Source organism: Scyliorhinus torazame, chromosome 5, assembly GCF_047496885.1.
Source record: "Scyliorhinus torazame isolate Kashiwa2021f chromosome 5, sScyTor2.1, whole genome shotgun sequence".
In the NCBI taxonomy this organism is placed as follows: domain Eukaryota; kingdom Metazoa; phylum Chordata; class Chondrichthyes; order Carcharhiniformes; family Scyliorhinidae; genus Scyliorhinus; species Scyliorhinus torazame.
The window spans coordinates 30,584,142-30,606,170 of NC_092711.1; positions in this window are offsets into that span (position 1 = coordinate 30,584,142).

The following is a 22,029-nucleotide window of genomic DNA, read 5'->3' on the forward strand; positions in this document are numbered from 1 at the left end:
CACTCACCTTCCAATAACACAACCTGCAGAAACCCACCCTCAGCATCTCCACTCACCTTCCAATAACACAATCTGCAGAAAAACATCCTCAGCATCTCCACTCACCTTCCCATAACACAACCTGCAGAAACCCATACTCAGCATCTCCATTCACCTTCCAATAACACAACCTGCAGAAACCCATCCTCAGCATCTCCACACACCTTCCAGTAACATATCCTTCAGTAACCATCCTCAGCATCTCCACTGACCTTCCCATAACACAACCTGCAGAAACCCATACTCAGCATCTTCACTCACCTTCCAATAACACAACCTGCAGAAACCCACCCTCAGCATCTCCACTCACCTCCCAATAACACAACCTGCAGAAACCCATCCTCAGCAACTCCACTCACCTTCCAATAACACAACCTGCAGAAACCCATCCTCAGCTTCTCCACTCACCTTCCCATAACACAACCTGCAGAAACCCATACTCAGCATCTCCACTCACCTTCCAATAACACAACCTGCAGAAACCCATCCTCAGCATCTCCACTCACCTTCCCATAACACAACCTGCAGGAACCCATCCTCAGCATCTCCACTCACCTTCCAATAACACAACCTGCAGGAACCCATCCTCAGCATCTCCACTCACCTTCCAATAACACAACCTGCAGTAATCATCCTCAGCATCTCCACTCACCTGCCCACAACACAACCTGCAGGAACCCATCCTCAGCATCTTCACTCACCTCCCAATAACACAACCTGCAGAAACCCATCCTCAGCATCTCCACACACCTTCCAGTAACACAACCTGCAGGAACCCATCCTCAGCATCTCCACTCACCTCCGATTAACACAACCTGCTGAAACCCATCCTCAGCATCTCCACTCACCTCCCAATAACACAACCTGCAGAAACCTATCCTCAGCATCTCCACTCATCTCCCAATAACACAACCTGCAGAAACCCATCCTCAGCATCTCCACTCACCTCCCAATAACACAACCTGCTGAAACCTATCCTCAGCATCTCTACTCAACTTCCAATAACACAACCAGCAGAAACCCATCCTCAGCATCTCCACTAACCTTCCAAGAACACAACCTGCAGAGACCCATCCTCAGCATCTCCACTAACCTCCCAATAACAAACCCATCCTCAGCATCTCCACTCACCTTCCAATAACAAAACCTGCAGAAACCCATCCTCAGCATCTTCACTCGCCTCCCAATAACACAACCTGCAGAAACCCATCCTCAGCATCTCCACTCACCTCCCAATAACACAACCTGCCGAACCCCATCCTCAGCATCTTCACTCACCTTCCAATAACACAACCTGCAGAAACCCATCCTCAGCATCTTCACTCACCTCCCAATAACACAACCTGCAGAAACCCATACTCAGCATCTCCACTCACCTTCCAATAACACAACCTGCAGAAACCCATCCTCAGCATCTCCACTCACCTCCCAATAACACAACCTGCAGAAACCCATACTCAGCATCTCCACTCACCTTCCAATAACACAACCTGCAGAAACCCATCCTCAGCATCTCCACTCACCTTCCCATAACACAACCTGCAGAAACCCATACTCAGCATCTCCACTCACCTTCCAATAACACAACCTGCAGAAACCCATCCTCAGCATCTCCACACACCTTCCAGTAACATAACCTGCAGTAACCGTCCTCAGCATCTCCACTCACCTCCCAATAACAGAACCTGCAGAAACCCATCCTCAGCATCTTCACTCACCTTCCAATAACACAACCTGCAGGAACCCATCCTCAGCATCTCCACTCACGTTCCAATAACACAACCTGCAGTAACCATCCTCAGCATCTCCACTCACCTTCCAATAACACAACCTGCAGAAACCCATCCTCAGCATCTTCACTCACCTCCCAATAACACAACCTGCAGAAACCCATCCTCAGCATCTCCACTCACCTCCCAATAACACAACCTGCAGAAACCCATCCTCAGCATCTCCACTCACCTTCCCATAACACAACCTGCAGAAACCCATACTCAGCATCTCCTCTCACCTTCCAATAACACAACCTTCAGAAACCCATCCTCAGCATCTCCACACACCTTCCAGTAACATAACCTGCAGTAACCATCCTCAGCATCTCCACTCACCTCCCAATAACAGAACCTGCAGAAACCCATCCTCAGCATCTTCACTCACCTTCCAATAACACAACCTGCAGGAACCCATCCTCAGCATCTCCACTCACCTTCCAATAACACAACCTGCAGTAACCATCCTCAGCATCTCCACTCACCTTCCAATAACACAACCTGCAGTAACCATCCTCAGCATCTCCACTCACCTTCCAATAACACAACCTGCAGGAACCCATCCTCAGCATCTCCACTCACCTCCCAATTACACAATCTGCAGAAACCATCCTCAGCATCTCCACTCACCATCCAATAACACAACCTGCAGGAACCCATCCTCAGCATCTCCACTCACCTTCCAATAACACAATCTGCAGTAACCATCCTCAGCATCTCCACTCACCTTCCAATAACACAACCTGCAGGAACCCATCCTCAGCATCTTCACTCACCTTCCAATAACACAATCTGCAGAAAAACATCCTCAGCATCTCCACTCACCTTCCCATAACACAACCTGCAGAAACCCATACTCAGCATCTCCACTCACCTTCCAATAACACAACCTGCAGAAACCCATCCTCAGCATCTCCACACACCTTCCAGTAACATATCCTTCAGTAACCATCCTCAGCATCTCCACTCACCTCCCAATAACAGAACCTGCAGAAACCCATACTCAGCATCTTCACTCACCTTCCAATAACACAACCTGCAGAAACCCACCCTCAGCATCTCCACTCACCTTCCAATAACACAATCTGCAGAAAAACATCCTCAACATCTCCACTCACCTTCCCATAACACAACCTGCAGAAACCCATACTCAGCATCTCCATTCACCTTTCAATAACACAACCTGCAGAAACCCATCCTCAGCATCTCCACACACCTTCCAGTAACATATCCTTCAGTAACCATCCTCAGCATCTCCACTCACCTTCCCATAACACAACCTGCAGAAACCCATACTCAGCATCTTCACTCACCTTCCAATAACACAACCTGCAGAAGCCCATCCTCAGCATCTCCACTCACCTCCCAATAACACAACCTGCAGAAACCCATCCTCAGCATCTTCACTCACCTCCCAATAACACAACCTGCAGAAACCCATCCTCAGCAACTCCACTCACCTTCCAATAACACAACCTGCAGAAACCCATCCTCTGCTTCTCCACTCACCTTCCCATAACACAACCTGCAGAAACCCATACTCAGCATCTCCACTCACCTTCCAATAACACAACCTGCAGAAACCCATCCTCAACATCTCCACTCACCTTCCCATAACACAACCTGCAGAAACCCATACTCAGCATCTCCACTCACCTTCCAATAACACAACCTGCAGAACCCCATCCTCAGCATCTTCACTCACCTCCCAATAACACAACCTGCAGAAACCCATCCTCGGCAGCTCCACTCACCTCCCAATAACACAACCTGCATAAACCCATCCTCAGCATCTCCACTAACCTTCCAATAACACAACCTGCAGAAACCCATCCTCAGCATCTCCACTAACCTTCCAATAACACAACCTGCAGAAACCCATCCTCAGCATCTCCACTCACCTCCCAATAACACAACCTGCTGAAACCCATCCTCAGCATCTCCACTCACCTCCCAATAACACAACCTGCTGAAACCCATCCTCAGCATCTCCACTCACCTTCCAATAACACAACCTGCAGAAATCCATCCTCAGCATCTCCACTCACCTTCCAATAACACAACCTGCAGAAACCCATCCTCAGCATCTTCACTCACCTCCCAATAACACAACCTGCAGAAACCCATACTCAGCATCTCCACTCACCTTCCAATAACACAACCTGCAGAAACCCATCCTCAGCATCTCCACTCACCTCCCAATAACACAACCTGCAGAAACCCATACTCAGCATCTCCACTCACCTTCCAATAACACAACCTGCAGAAACCCATCCTCAGCATCTCCACTCACCTTCCCATAACACAACCTGCAGAAACCCATACTCAGCATCTCCACTCACCTTCCAATAACACAACCTGCAGAAACCCATCCTCAGCATCTCCACACACCTTCCAGTAACATAACCTGCAGTAACCGTCCTCAGCATCTCCACTCACCTCCCAATAACAGAACCTGCAGAAACCCATCCTCAGCATCTTCACTCACCTTCCAATAACACAACCTGCAGGAACCCATCCTCAGCATCTCCACTCACGTTCCAATAACACAACCTGCAGTAACCATCCTCAGCATCTCCACTCACCTTCCAATAACACAACCTGCAGAAACCCATCCTCAGCATCTTCACTCACCTCCCAATAACACAACCTGCAGAAACCCATCCTCAGCATCTCCACTCACCTCCCAATAACACAACCTGCAGAAACCCATCCTCAGCATCTCCACTCACCTTCCCATAACACAACCTGCAGAAACCCATACTCAGCATCTCCACTCACCTTCCAATAACACAACCTTCAGAAACCCATCCTCAGCATCTCCACACACCTTCCAGTAACATAACCTGCAGTAACCATCGTCAGCATCTCCACTCACCTCCCAATAACAGAACCTGCAGAAACCCATCCTCAGCATCTTCGCTCACCTTCCAATAACACAACCTGCAGGAACCCATCCTCAGCATCTCCACTCACCTTCCAATAACACAACCTGCAGTAACCATCCTCAGCATCTCCACTCACCTCCCAATAACACAACCTGCAGTAACCATCCTCAGCATCTCCACTCACCTTCCAATAACAGAACCTGCAGTAACCACCCTCAGCATCTCCACTCACCTTTCAATAACACAACCTGCAGTAACCATCCTCAGCATCTCCACTCACCTTCCAATAACACAATCTGCAGTAACCATCCTCAGCATCTCCACTCACCTTCCAATAACACAACCTGCAGGAACCCATCCTCAGCATCTCCACTCACCTCCCAATAACACAATCTGCAGAAACCATCCTCAGCATCTCCACTCACCATCCAATAACACAACCTGCAGGAACCCATCCTCAGCATCTCCACTCACCTTCCAATAACACAATCTGCAGTAACCATCCTCAGCATCTCCACTCACCTTCCAATAACACAACCTGCAGGAAACCATCCTCAGCATCTTCACTCACCTTCCAATAACACAATCTGCAGAAAAACATCCTCAGCATCTACACTCACCTTCCCATAACACAACCTGCAGAAACCCATACTCAGCATCTCCACTCACCTTCCAATAACACAACCTGCAGAAACCCATCCTCAGCATCTCCACACACCTTCCAGTAACATATCCTTCAGTAACCATCCTCAGCATCTCCACTCACCTCCCAATAACAGAACCTGCAGAAACCCATACTCAGCATCTTCACTCACCTTCCAATAACACAACCTGCAGAAACCCACCCTCAGCATCTCCACTCACCTTCCAATAACACAATCTGCAGAAAAACATCCTCAGCATCTCCACTCACCTTCCCATAACACAACCTGCAGAAACCCATACTCAGCATCTCCATTCACCTTCCAATAACACAACCTGCAGAAACCCATCCTCAGCATCTCCACACACCTTCCAGTAACATATCCTTCAGTAACCATCCTCAGCATCTCCACACACCTTCCCATAACACAACCTGCAGAAACCCATACTCAGCATCTTCACTCACCTTCCAATAACACAACCTGCAGAAACCCAACCTCAGCATCTCCACTCACCTCCCAATAACACAACCTGCAGAAACACATCCTCAGCATCTTCACTCACCTCCCAATAACACAACCTGCAGAAACCCATCCTCAGCAACTCCACTCACCTCCCAATAACACAACCTGCATAAACCCATCCTCAGCATCTCCACTAACCTTCCAATAACACAACCTGCAGAAACTCATCCTCAGCATCTCCACTCACCTCCCAATAACACAACCTGCTGAAACCCATCCTCAGCATCTCCACTCACCTTCCAATAACACAACCTGCAGAAACCCATCCTCAGCATCTTCACTCACCTCCCAATAACACAACCTGCAGAAACCCATACTCAGCATCTCCACTCACCTTCCAATAACACAACCTGCAGAAACCCATCCTCAGCATCTCCACTCACCTCCCAATAACACAACCTGCAGAAACCCATACTCAGCATCTCCACTCACCTTCCAATAACACAACCTGCAGAAACCCATCCTCAGCATCTCCACTCACCTTCCCATAACACAACCTGCAGAAACCCATACTCAGCATCTCCACTCACCTTCCAATAACACAACCTGCAGAAACCCATCCTCAGCATCTCCACACACCTTCCAGTAACATAACCTGCAGTAACCGTCCTCAGCATCTCCACTCACCTCCCAATAACAGAACCTGCAGAAACCCATCCTCAGCATCTTCACTCACCTTCCAATAACACAACCTGCAGGAACCCATCCTCAGCATCTCCACTCACGTTCCAATAACACAACCTGCAGTAACCATCCTCAGCATCTCCACTCACCTTCCAATAACACAACCTGCAGAAACCCATCCTCAGCATCTTCACTCACCTCCCAATAACACAACCTGCAGAAACCCATCCTCAGCATCTCCACTCACCTCCCAATAACACAACCTGCAGAAACCCATCCTCAGCATCTCCACTCACCTTCCCATAACACAACCTGCAGAAACCCATACTCAGCATCTCCACTCACCTTCCAATAACACAACCTTCAGAAACCCATCCTCAGCATCTCCACACACCTTCCAGTAACATAACCTGCAGTAACCATCGTCAGCATCTCCACTCACCTCCCAATAACAGAACCTGCAGAAACCCATCCTCAGCATCTTCGCTCACCTTCCAATAACACAACCTGCAGAAACCCATCCTCAGCATCTCCACACACCTTCCAGTAACATATCCTTCAGTAACCATCCTCAGCATCTCCACTCACCTTCCCATAACACAACCTGCAGAAACCCATACTCAGCATCTTCACTCACCTTCCAATAACACAACCTGCAGAAGCCCATCCTCAGCATCTCCACTCACCTCCCAATAACACAACCTGCAGAAACCCATCCTCAGCATCTTCACTCACCTCCCAATAACACAACCTGCAGAAACCCATCCTCAGCAACTCCACTCACCTTCCAATAACACAACCTGCAGAAACCCATCCTCTGCTTCTCCACTCACCTTCCCATAACACAACCTGCAGAAACCCATACTCAGCATCTCCACTCACCTTCCAATAACACAACCTGCAGAAACCCATCCTCAACATCTCCACTCACCTTCCCATAACACAACCTGCAGAAACCCATACTCAGCATCTCCACTCACCTTCCAATAACACAACCTGCAGAACCCCATCCTCAGCATCTTCACTCACCTCCCAATAACACAACCTGCAGAAACCCATCCTCGGCAGCTCCACTCACCTCCCAATAACACAACCTGCATAAACCCATCCTCAGCATCTCCACTAACCTTCCAATAACACAACCTGCAGAAACCCATCCTCAGCATCTCCACTAACCTTCCAATAACACAACCTGCAGAAACCCATCCTCAGCATCTCCACTCACCTCCCAATAACACAACCTGCTGAAACCCATCCTCAGCATCTCCACTCACCTCCCAATAACACAACCTGCTGAAACCCATCCTCAGCATCTCCACTCACCTTCCAATAACACAACCTGCAGAAATCCATCCTCAGCATCTCCACTCACCTTCCAATAACACAACCTGCAGAAACCCATCCTCAGCATCTTCACTCACCTCCCAATAACACAACCTGCAGAAACCCATACTCAGCATCTCCACTCACCTTCCAATAACACAACCTGCAGAAACCCATCCTCAGCATCTCCACTCACCTCCCAATAACACAACCTGCAGAAACCCATACTCAGCATCTCCACTCACCTTCCAATAACACAACCTGCAGAAACCCATCCTCAGCATCTCCACTCACCTTCCCATAACACAACCTGCAGAAACCCATACTCAGCATCTCCACTCACCTTCCAATAACACAACCTGCAGAAACCCATCCTCAGCATCTCCACACACCTTCCAGTAACATAACCTGCAGTAACCGTCCTCAGCATCTCCACTCACCTCCCAATAACAGAACCTGCAGAAACCCATCCTCAGCATCTTCACTCACCTTCCAATAACACAACCTGCAGGAACCCATCCTCAGCATCTCCACTCACGTTCCAATAACACAACCTGCAGTAACCATCCTCAGCATCTCCACTCACCTTCCAATAACACAACCTGCAGAAACCCATCCTCAGCATCTTCACTCACCTCCCAATAACACAACCTGCAGAAACCCATCCTCAGCATCTCCACTCACCTCCCAATAACACAACCTGCAGAAACCCATCCTCAGCATCTCCACTCACCTTCCCATAACACAACCTGCAGAAACCCATACTCAGCATCTCCACTCACCTTCCAATAACACAACCTTCAGAAACCCATCCTCAGCATCTCCACACACCTTCCAGTAACATAACCTGCAGTAACCATCGTCAGCATCTCCACTCACCTCCCAATAACAGAACCTGCAGAAACCCATCCTCAGCATCTTCGCTCACCTTCCAATAACACAACCTGCAGGAACCCATCCTCAGCATCTCCACTCACCTTCCAATAACACAACCTGCAGTAACCATCCTCAGCATCTCCACTCACCTCCCAATAACACAACCTGCAGTAACCATCCTCAGCATCTCCACTCACCTTCCAATAACAGAACCTGCAGTAACCACCCTCAGCATCTCCACTCACCTTTCAATAACACAACCTGCAGTAACCATCCTCAGCATCTCCACTCACCTTCCAATAACACAATCTGCAGTAACCATCCTCAGCATCTCCACTCACCTTCCAATAACACAACCTGCAGGAACCCATCCTCAGCATCTCCACTCACCTCCCAATAACACAATCTGCAGAAACCATCCTCAGCATCTCCACTCACCATCCAATAACACAACCTGCAGGAACCCATCCTCAGCATCTCCACTCACCTTCCAATAACACAATCTGCAGTAACCATCCTCAGCATCTCCACTCACCTTCCAATAACACAACCTGCAGGAAACCATCCTCAGCATCTTCACTCACCTTCCAATAACACAATCTGCAGAAAAACATCCTCAGCATCTACACTCACCTTCCCATAACACAACCTGCAGAAACCCATACTCAGCATCTCCACTCACCTTCCAATAACACAACCTGCAGAAACCCATCCTCAGCATCTCCACACACCTTCCAGTAACATATCCTTCAGTAACCATCCTCAGCATCTCCACTCACCTCCCAATAACAGAACCTGCAGAAACCCATACTCAGCATCTTCACTCACCTTCCAATAACACAACCTGCAGAAACCCACCCTCAGCATCTCCACTCACCTTCCAATAACACAATCTGCAGAAAAACATCCTCAGCATCTCCACTCACCTTCCCATAACACAACCTGCAGAAACCCATACTCAGCATCTCCATTCACCTTCCAATAACACAACCTGCAGAAACCCATCCTCAGCATCTCCACACACCTTCCAGTAACATATCCTTCAGTAACCATCCTCAGCATCTCCACACACCTTCCCATAACACAACCTGCAGAAACCCATACTCAGCATCTTCACTCACCTTCCAATAACACAACCTGCAGAAACCCAACCTCAGCATCTCCACTCACCTCCCAATAACACAACCTGCAGAAACACATCCTCAGCATCTTCACTCACCTCCCAATAACACAACCTGCAGAAACCCATCCTCAGCAACTCCACTCACCTCCCAATAACACAACCTGCATAAACCCATCCTCAGCATCTCCACTAACCTTCCAATAACACAACCTGCAGAAACTCATCCTCAGCATCTCCACTCACCTCCCAATAACACAACCTGCTGAAACCCATCCTCAGCATCTCCACTCACCTTCCAATAACACAACCTGCAGAAACCCATCCTCAGCATCTTCACTCACCTCCCAATAACACAACCTGCAGAAACCCATACTCAGCATCTCCACTCACCTTCCAATAACACAACCTGCAGAAACCCATCCTCAGCATCTCCACTCACCTCCCAATAACACAACCTGCAGAAACCCATACTCAGCATCTCCACTCACCTTCCAATAACACAACCTGCAGAAACCCATCCTCAGCATCTCCACTCACCTTCCCATAACACAACCTGCAGAAACCCATACTCAGCATCTCCACTCACCTTCCAATAACACAACCTGCAGAAACCCATCCTCAGCATCTCCACACACCTTCCAGTAACATAACCTGCAGTAACCGTCCTCAGCATCTCCACTCACCTCCCAATAACAGAACCTGCAGAAACCCATCCTCAGCATCTTCACTCACCTTCCAATAACACAACCTGCAGGAACCCATCCTCAGCATCTCCACTCACGTTCCAATAACACAACCTGCAGTAACCATCCTCAGCATCTCCACTCACCTTCCAATAACACAACCTGCAGAAACCCATCCTCAGCATCTTCACTCACCTCCCAATAACACAACCTGCAGAAACCCATCCTCAGCATCTCCACTCACCTCCCAATAACACAACCTGCAGAAACCCATCCTCAGCATCTCCACTCACCTTCCCATAACACAACCTGCAGAAACCCATACTCAGCATCTCCACTCACCTTCCAATAACACAACCTTCAGAAACCCATCCTCAGCATCTCCACACACCTTCCAGTAACATAACCTGCAGTAACCATCGTCAGCATCTCCACTCACCTCCCAATAACAGAACCTGCAGAAACCCATCCTCAGCATCTTCGCTCACCTTCCAATAACACAACCTGCAGGAACCCATCCTCAGCATCTCCACTCACCTTCCAATAACACAACCTGCAGTAACCATCCTCAGCATCTCCACTCACCTCCCAATAACACAACCTGCAGTAACCATCCTCAGTATCTCCACTCACCTTCCAATAACAGAACCTGCAGTAACCACCCTCAGCATCTCCACTCACCTTTCAATAACACAACCTGCAGTAACCATCCTCAGCATCTCCACTCACCTTCCAATAACACAATCTGCAGTAACCATCCTCAGCATCTCCACTCACCTTCCAATAACACAACCTGCAGGAACCCATCCTCAGCATCTCCACTCACCTCCCAATAACACAATCTGCAGAACCCATCCTCAGCATCTCCACTCACCATCCAATAACACAACCTGCAGGAACCCATCCTCAGCATCTCCACTCACCTTCCAATAACACAATCTGCAGTAACTATCCTCAGCATCTCCACTCACCTTCCAATAACACAACCTGCAGGAACCCATCCTCAGCATCTTCACTCACCTTCCAATAACACAATCTGCAGAAAAACATCCTCAGCATCTACACTCACCTTCCCATAACACAACCTGCAGAAACCCATACTCAGCATCTCCACTCACCTTCCAATAACACAACCTGCAGAAACCCATCCTCAGCATCTCCACACACCTTCCAGTAACATATCCTTCAGTAACCATCCTCAGCATCTCCACTCACCTCCCAATAACAGAACCTGCAGAAACCCATACTCAGCATCTTCACTCACCTTCCAATAACACAACCTGCAGAAACCCACCCTCAGCATCTCCACTCACCTTCCAATAACACAATCTGCAGAAAAACATCCTCAGCATCTCCACTCACCTTCCCATAACACAACCTGCAGAAACCCATACTCAGCATCTCCATTCACCTTCCAATAACACAACCTGCAGAAACCCATCCTCAGCATCTCCACACACCTTCCAGTAACATATCCTTCAGTAACCATCCTCAGCATCTCCACACACCTTCCCATAACACAACCTGCAGAAACCCATACTCAGCATCTTCACTCGCCTTCCAATAACACAACCTGCAGAAACCCACCCTCAGCATCTCCACTCACCTCCCAATAACACAACCTGCAGAAACACATCCTCAGCATCTTCACTCACCTCCCAATAACACAACCTGCAGAAACCCATCCTCAGCAACTCCACTCACCTTCCAATAACACAACCTGCAGAAACCCATCCTCAGCTTCTCCACTCACCTTCCCATAGCACAACCTGCAGAAACCCATACTCAGCATCTCCACTCACCTTCTAATAACACAACCTGCAGAAACCCATCCTCAGCATCTCCACTCACCTTCCCATAACACAACCTGCAGGAACCCATCCTCAGCATCTCCACTCACCTTCCAATAACACAACCTGCAGGAACCCATCCTCAGCATCTCCACTCACCTTCCAATAACACAACCTGCAGGAACCCATCCTCAGCATCTTCACTCACCTCCCAATAACACAACCTGCAGAAACCCATCCTCAGCATCTTCACTCACCTCCCAATAACACAACCTGCAGGAACCCATCCTCAGCATCTTCACTCACCTCCCAATAACACAACCTGCAGAAACCCATCCTCAGCATCTCCACACACCTTCCAGTAACACAACCTGCAGGAACCCATCCTCAGCATCTCCACTCACCTCCCAATAACACAACCTGCTGAAACCCATCCTCAGCATCTCCACTCACCTCCCAATAACACAACCTGCAGAAACCTATCCTCAGCATCTCCACTCATCTCCCAATAACACAACCTGCAGAAACCCATCCTCAGCATCTCCACTCACCTCCCAATAACACAACCTGCTGAAACCTATCCTCAGCATCTCTACTCAACTTCCAATAACACAACCAGCAGAAACCCATCCTCAGCATCTCCACTAACCTTCCAAGAACACAACCTGCAGAGACCCATCCTCAGCATCTCCATTAACCTCCCAATAACAAACCCATCCTCAGCATCTCCACTCACCTTCCAATAACAAAACCTGCAGAAACCCATCCTCAGCATCTTCACTCGCCTCCCAATAACACAACCTGCAGAAACCCATCCTCAGCATCTCCACTCACCTCCCAATAACACAACCTGCCGAACCCCATCCTCAGCATCTTCACTCACCTTCCAATAACACAACCTGCAGAAACCCATCCTCAGCATCTTCACTAACCTTCCAATAACACAACCTGCAGAAACCCATCCTCAGCATCTTCACTCACCTCCCAATAACACAACCTGCAGAAACCCATACTCAGCATCTCCACTCACCTTCCAATAACACAACCTGCAGAAACCCATCCTCAGCATCTCCACTCACCTTCCCATAACACAACCTGCAGAAACCCATACTCAGCATCTCCATTCACCTTTCAATAACACAACCTGCAGAAACCCATCCTCAGCATCTCCACACACCTTCCAGTAACATATCCTTCAGTAACCATCCTCAGCATCTCCACTCACCTTCCCATAACACAACCTGCAGAAACCCATACTCAGCATCTTCACTCACCTTCCAATAACACAACCTGCAGAAACCCACCCTCAGCATCTCCACTCACCTCCCAATAACACAACCTGCAGAAACACATCCTCAGCATCTTCACTCACCTCCCAATAACACAACCTGCAGAAACCCATCCTCAGCATCTCCACACACCTTCCAGTAACACAACCTGCAGGAACCCATCCTCAGCATCTCCACTCACCTCCCAATAACACAACCTGCTGAAAACCATCCTCAGCATCTCCACTCACCTCCCAATAACACAACCTGCAGAAACCTATCCTCAGCATCTCCACTCATCTCCCAATAACACAACCTGCAGAAACCCATCCTCAGCATCTCCACTCACCTCCCAATAACACAACCTGCTGAAACCTATCCTCAGCATCTCTACTCAACTTCCAATAACACAACCAGCAGAAACCCATCCTCAGCATCTCCACTAACCTTCCAAGAACACAACCTGCAGAGACCCATCCTCAGCATCTCCATTAACCTCCCAATAACAAACCCATCCTCAGCATCTCCACTCACCTTCCAATAACAAAACCTGCAGAAACCCATCCTCAGCATCTTCACTCGCCTCCCAATAACACAACCTGCAGAAACCCATCCTCAGCATCTCCACTCACCTCCCAATAACACAACCTGCCGAACCCCATCCTCAGCATCTTCACTCACCTTCCAATAACACAACCTGCAGAAACCCATCCTCAGCATCTTCACTAACCTTCCAATAACACAACCTGCAGAAACCCATCCTCAGCATCTTCACTCACCTCCCAATAACACAACCTGCAGAAACCCATACTCAGCATCTCCACTCACCTTCCAATAACACAACCTGCAGAAACCCATCCTCAGCATCTCCACTCACCTTCCCATAACACAACCTGCAGAAACCCATACTCAGCATCTCCATTCACCTTTCAATATCACAACCTGCAGAAACCCATCCTCAGCATCTCCACACACCTTCCAGTAACATATCCTTCAGTAACCATCCTCAGCATCTCCACTCACCTTCCCATAACACAACCTGCAGAAACCCATACTCAGCATCTTCACTCACCTTCCAATAACACAACCTGCAGAAACCCACCCTCAGCATCTCCACTCACCTCCCAAGAACACAACCTGCAGAAACACATCCTCAGCATCTTCACTCACCTCCCAATAACACAACCTGCAGAAACCCATCCTCAGCAACTCCACTCACCTTCCAATAACACAACCTGCAGAAACCCATCCTCTGCTTCTCCACTCACCTTCCCATAACACAACCTGCAGAAACCCATACTCAGCATCTCCACTCACCTTCCAATAACACAACCTGCAGAAACCCATCCTCAGCATCTCCACTCACCTTCCCATAACACAACCTGCTGAAACCCATCCTCAGCATCTCCACTCACCTCCCAATAACACAATATGCAGAAACCCATCCTCAGCATCTTCACTGACCTCCCAATAACACAACCTGCAGAAACCCATCCTCAGCATCTCCACACACCTTCCAGTAACACAACCTGCAGGAACCCATCCTCAGCATCTCCACTCACCTCCCAATAACACAACCTGCTGAAACCCATCCTCAGCATCTCCACTCACCTCCCAATAACACAACCTGCAGAAACCTATCCTCAGCATCTCCACTCATCTCCCAATAACACAACCTGCAGAAGCCCATCCTCAGCATCTCCACTCACCTCCCAATAACACAACCTGCTGAAACCTATCCTCAGCATCTCTACTCAACTTCCAATAACACAACCAGCAGAAACCCATCCTCAGCATCTCCACTAACCTTCCAAGAACACAACCTGCAGAGACCCATCCTCAGCATCTCCACTAACCTCCCAATAACAAACCCATCCTCAGCATCTCCACTCACCTTCCAATAACAAAACCTGCAGAAACCCATCCTCAGCATCTTCACTCGCCTCCCAATAACACAACCTGCAGAAACCCATCCTCAGCATCTCCACTCACCTCCCAATAACACAACCTGCCGAACCCCATCCTCAGCATCTTCACTCACCTTCCAATAACACAACCTGCAGAAACCCATCCTCAGCATCTTCACTAACCTTCCAATAACACAACCTGCAGACACCCATTCTCAGCATCTTCACTAACCTTCCAATAACACAACCTGCAGAAACCCATCCTCAGCATCTCCACTCACCTCCCAATAACACAACCTGCAGAAACCCATCCTCAGCATCTTCACTCACCTCCCAATAACACAACCTGCATAAACCCATCCTCAGCATCTCCCCTCACCTTCCAATAACACAACCTGCCGAAACCCATCCTCAGCATCTTCACTCACCTCCCAATAACACAACCTGCAGAAACCCATCCTCAGCATCTCCACTCACCTCCCAGTAACACAACCTGCAGAAACCCATCCTCAGCATCTCCACTCACCTCCAAATAACACAACCTGGAGAAACCCATCCTCAGCATCTCTAATCACTCCCAATAACACAGCCTGCAGAAACCCATCCTCAGCATCTTCTCTCACGTTCCAATAACACAACCTGCAGAAACCCATCCTCAGCATTTCCACTCACCTCCCAATAACACAACCTGTAGAAACCATCCTCAGCATCTCCACTCACCTCCCAATAACACAACCTGCAGAAACCCATCCTCAGCATCTTCTCTCACCTTCCAATAACACAACCTGCAGAAACCCATCCTCAGCATCTCCACTCACCTCCCAATAACACAACCTGCAGAAACCCATCCTCAGCATCTCCACTCAGCTCCCAGTAACACAACCTGCAGAACCCCATCCTCAGCATCTTCACTCACCTCCCAATAACACAACATGCAGAAACCCATCCTCGGCAGCTCCACTCACCTCCCAATAACACAACCTGCATAAACCCATCCTCAGCATCTCCACTAACCTTCCAATAACACAACCTGCAGAAACCCATCCTCAGCATCTCCACTAACCTTCCAATAACACAACCTGCAGAAACCCATCCTCAGCATCTCCACTCACCTCCCAATAACACAACCTGCTGAAACCCATCCTCAGCATCTCCACTCACCTCCCAATAACACAACCTGCTGAAACCCATCCTCAGCATCTCCACTCACCTTCCAATAACACAACCTGCAGAAATCCATCCTCAGCATCTCCACTCACCTTCCAATAACACAATCTGCAGAAACCCATCCTCAGCATCTTCACTCACCTCCCAATAACACAACCTGCAGAAACCCATACTCAGCATCTCCACTCACCTTCCAATAACACAACCTGCAGAAACCCATCCTCAGCATCTCCACTCACCTCCCAATAACACAACCTGCAGAAACCCATACTCAGCATCTCCACTCACCTTCCAATAACACAACCTGCAGAAACCCATCCTCAGCATCTCCACTCACCTTCCCATAACACAACCTGCAGAAACCCATACTCAGCATCTCCACTCACCTTCCAATAACACAACCTGCAGAAACCCATCCTCAGCATCTCCACACACCTTCCAGTAACATAACCTGCAGTAACCGTCCTCAGCATCTCCACTCACCTCCCAATAACAGAACCTGCAGAAACCCATCCTCAGCATCTTCACTCACCTTCCAATAACACAACCTGCAGGAACCCATCCTCAGCATCTCCACTCACGTTCCAATAACACAACCTGCAGTAACCATCCTCAGCATCTCCACTCACCTTCCAATAACACAACCTGCAGAAACCCATCCTCAGCATCTTCACTCACCTCCCAATAACACAACCTGCAGAAACCCATCCTCAGCATCTCCACTCACCTCCCAATAACACAACCTGCAGAAACCCATCCTCAGCATCTCCACTCACCTTCCCATAACACAACCTGCAGAAACCCATACTCAGCATCTCCACTCACCTTCCAATAACACAACCTTCAGAAACCCATCCTCAGCATCTCCACACACCTTCCAGTAACATAACCTGCAGTAACCATCGTCAGCATCTCCACTCACCTCCCAATAACAGAACCTGCAGAAACCCATCCTCAGCATCTTCGCTCACCTTCCAATAACACAACCTGCAGGAACCCATCCTCAGCATCTCCACTCACCTTCCAATAACACAACCTGCAGTAAACATCCTCAGCATCTCCACTCACCTCCCAATAACACAACCTGCAGTAACCATCCTCAGCATCTCCACTCACCTTCCAATAACAGAACCTGCAGTAACCACCCTCAGCATCTCCACTCACCTTTCAATAACACAACCTGCAGTAACCATCCTCAGCATCTCCACTCACCTTACATAGACATAGAATTTACAGTGCAGAAGGAGGCCATTCGGCCCATCGAGTCTGCACCGGCTCTTGGAAAGAGCACCCTACCCAAGGTCAACACCTCCACCCTTTCCCCATAACCCATTAACCCCACCCAACACTAAGGGCAATTTTGGACACTAAGGGCAATTTATCATGGCCAATCCACCTAACCTGCACATCTTTGGACTGTGGGAGGAAACCGGAGCACCCGGAGGAAACCCACGCACACACGGGGAGGATGGGCAGACTCCGCACAGACAGAGGCCCAAGCCGGAATCGAACCTGGGACCCTGGAGCTGTGAAGCAATTGGGCTATCCACAATGCTACTGTGCTGCCCTATAACACCTTCCAATAACACAATCTGCAGTAACCATCCTCAGCATCTCCACTCACCTTCCAATAACACAACCTGCAGGAACCCATCCTCAGCATCTCCACTCACCTCCCAATAACACAATCTGCAGAAACCATCCTCAGCATCTCCACTCACCATCCAATAACACAACCTGCAGGAACCCATCCTCAGCATCTCCACTCACCTTCCAATAACACAATCTGCAGTAACCATCCTCAGCATCTCCACTCACCTTCCAATAACACAACCTGCAGGAACCCATCCTCAGCATCTTCACTCACCTTCAAATAACACAATCTGCAGAAAAACATCCTCAGCATCTACACTCACCTTCCCATAACACAACCTGCAGAAACCCATACTCAGCATCTCCACTCACCTTCCAATAACACAACCTGCAGAAACCCATCCTCAGCATCTCCACACACCTTCCAGTAACATATCCTTCAGTAACCATCCTCAGCATCTCCACTCCCCTCCCAATAACAGAACCTGCAGAAACCCATACTCAGCATCTTCACTCACCTTCCAATAACACAACCTGCAGAAACCCAACCTCAGCATCTCCACTCACCTTCCAATAACACAATCTGCAGAAAAACATCCTCAGCATCTCCACTCACCTTCCCATAACACAACCTGCAGAAACCCATACTCAGCATCTCCATTCACCTTCCAATAACACAACCTGCAGAAACCCATCCTCAGCATCTCCACACACCTTCCAGTAACATATCCTTCAGTAACCATCCTCAGCATCTCCACACACCTTCCCATAACACAACCTGCAGAAACCCATACTCAGCATCTTCACTCACCTTCCAATAACACAACCTGCAGAAACCCACCCTCAGCATCTCCACTCACCTCCCAATAACACAACCTGCAGAAACACATCCTCAGCATCTTCACTCACCTCCCAATAACACAACCTGCAGAAACCCATCCTCAGCAACTCCACTCACCTTCCAATAACACAACCTGCAGAAACCCATCCTCAGCTTCTCCACTCACCTTCCCATAGCACAACCTGCAGAAACCCATACTCAGCATCTCCACTCACCTTCTAATAACACAACCTGCAGAAACCCATCCTCAGCATCTCCACTCACCTTCCCATAACACAACCTGCAGGAACCCATCCTCAGCATCTCCACTCACCTTCCAATAACACAACCTGCAGGAACCCATCCTCAGCATCTCCACTCACCTTCCAATAACACAACCTGCAGCAACCCATCCTCAGCATCTTCACTCACCTCCCAATAACACAACCTGCAGAAACCCATCCTCAGCATCATCACTCACCTCCCAATAACACAACCTGCAGGAACCCATCCTCAGCATCTTCACTCACCTCCCAATAACACAACCTGCAGAAACCCATCCTCAGCATCTCCACACACCTTCCAGTAACACAACCTGCAGGAACCCATCCTCAGCATCTCCACTCACCTTCCAATAACACAATCTGCAGTAACCATCCTCAGCATCTCCACTCACCTTCCAATAACACAACCTGCAGGAACCCATCCTCAGCATCTACACTCACCTTCCCATAACACAACCTGCAGAAACCCATACTCAGCATCTCCACTCACCTTCCAATAACACAACCTGCAGAAACCCATCCTCAGCATCTCCACACACCTTCCAGTAACATATCCTTCAGTAACCATCCTCAGCATCTCCACTCACCTCCCAATAACAGAACCTGCAGAAACCCATACTCAGCATCTTCACTCACCTTCCAATAACACAACCTGCAGAAACCCACCCTCAGCATCTCCACTCACCTTCCAATAACACAATCTGCAGAAAAACATCCTCAGCATCTCCACTCACCTTCCCATAACACAACCTGCAGAAACCCATACTCAGCATCTCCATTCACCTTCCAATAACACAACCTGCAGAAACCCATCCTCAGCATCTCCACACACCTTCCAGTAACATATCCTTCAGTAACCATCCTCAGCATCTCCACACACCTTCCCATAACACAACCTGCAGAAACACATACTCAGCATCTTCACTCACCTTCCAATAACACAACCTGCAGAAACCCACCCTCAGCATCTCCACTCACCTCCCAATAACACAACCTGCAGAAACACATCCTCAGCATCTTCACTCACCTCCCAATAACACAACCTGCAGAAACCCATCCTCAGCAACTCCACTCACCTTCCAATAACACAACCTGCAGAAACCCATCCTCAGCTTCTCCACTCACCTTCCCATAGCACAACCTGCAGAAACCCATACTCAGCATCTCCACTCACCTTCTAATAACACAACCTGCAGAAACCCATCCTCAGCATCTCCACTCACCTTCCCATAACACAACCTGCAGGAACCCATCCTCAGCATCTCCACTCACCTTCCAATAACACAACCTGCAGGAACCCATCCTCAGCATCTCCACTCACCTTCCAATAACACAACCTGCAGGAACCCATCCTCAGCATCTTCACTCACCTCCCAATAACACAACCTGCAGAAACCCATCCTCAGCATCTTAACTCACCTCCCAATAACACAACCTGCAGGAACCCATCCTCAGCATCTTCACTCACCTCCCAATAACACAACCTGCAGAAACCCATCCTCAGCATCTCCACACACCTTCCAGTAACACAACCTGCAGGAACCCATCCTCAGCATCTCCACTCACCTCCCAATAACACAACCTGCTGAAACCCATCCTCAGCATCTCCACTCACCTCCCAATAACACAACCTGCAGAAACCTATCCTCAGCATCTCCACTCATCTCCCAATAACACAACCTGCAGAAACCCATCCTCAGCATCTCCACTCACCTCCCAATAACACAACCTGCTGAAACCTATCCTCAGCATCTCTACTCAACTTCCAATAACACAACCAGCAGAAACCCATCCTCAGCATCTCCACTAACCTTCCAAGAACACAACCTGCAGAGACCCATCCTCAGCATCTCCATTAACCTCCCAATAACAAACCCATCCTCAGCATCTCCACTCACCTTCCAATAACAAAACCTGCAGAAACCCATCCTCAGCATCTTCACTCGCCTCCCAATAACACAACCTGCAGAAACCCATCCTCAGCATCTCCACTCACCTCCCAATAACACAACCTGCCGAACCCCATCCTCAGCATCTTCACTCACCTTCCAATAACACAACCTGCAGAAACCCATCCTCAGCATCTTCACTAACCTTCCAATAACACAACCTGCAGAAACCCATCCTCAGCATCTTCACTCACCTCCCAATAACACAACCTGCAGAAACCCATACTCAGCATCTCCACTCACCTTCCAATAACACAACCTGCAGAAACCCATCCTCAGCATCTCCACTCACCTCCCAATAACACAACCTGCAGAAACCCATACTCAGCATCTCCACTCACCTTCCAATAACACAACCTGCAGAAACCCATCCTCAGCATCTCCACTCACCTTCCCATAACACAACCTGCAGAAACACATACTCAGCATCTCCACTCACCTTCCAATAACACAACCTGCAGAAACCCATCCTCAGCATCTCCACACACCTTCCAGTAAAATAACCTGCAGTAACCGTCCTCAGCATCTCCACTCACCTCCCAATAACAGAACCTGCAGAAACCCATCCTCAGCATCTTCACTCACCTTCCAATAACACAACCTGCAGGAACCCATCCTCAGCATCTCCACTCACGTTCCAATAACACAACCTGCAGTAACCATCCTCAGCATCTCCACTCACCTTCCAATAACACAACCTGCAGAAACCCATCCTCAGCATCTTCACTCACCTCCCAATAACACAACCTGCAGAAACCCA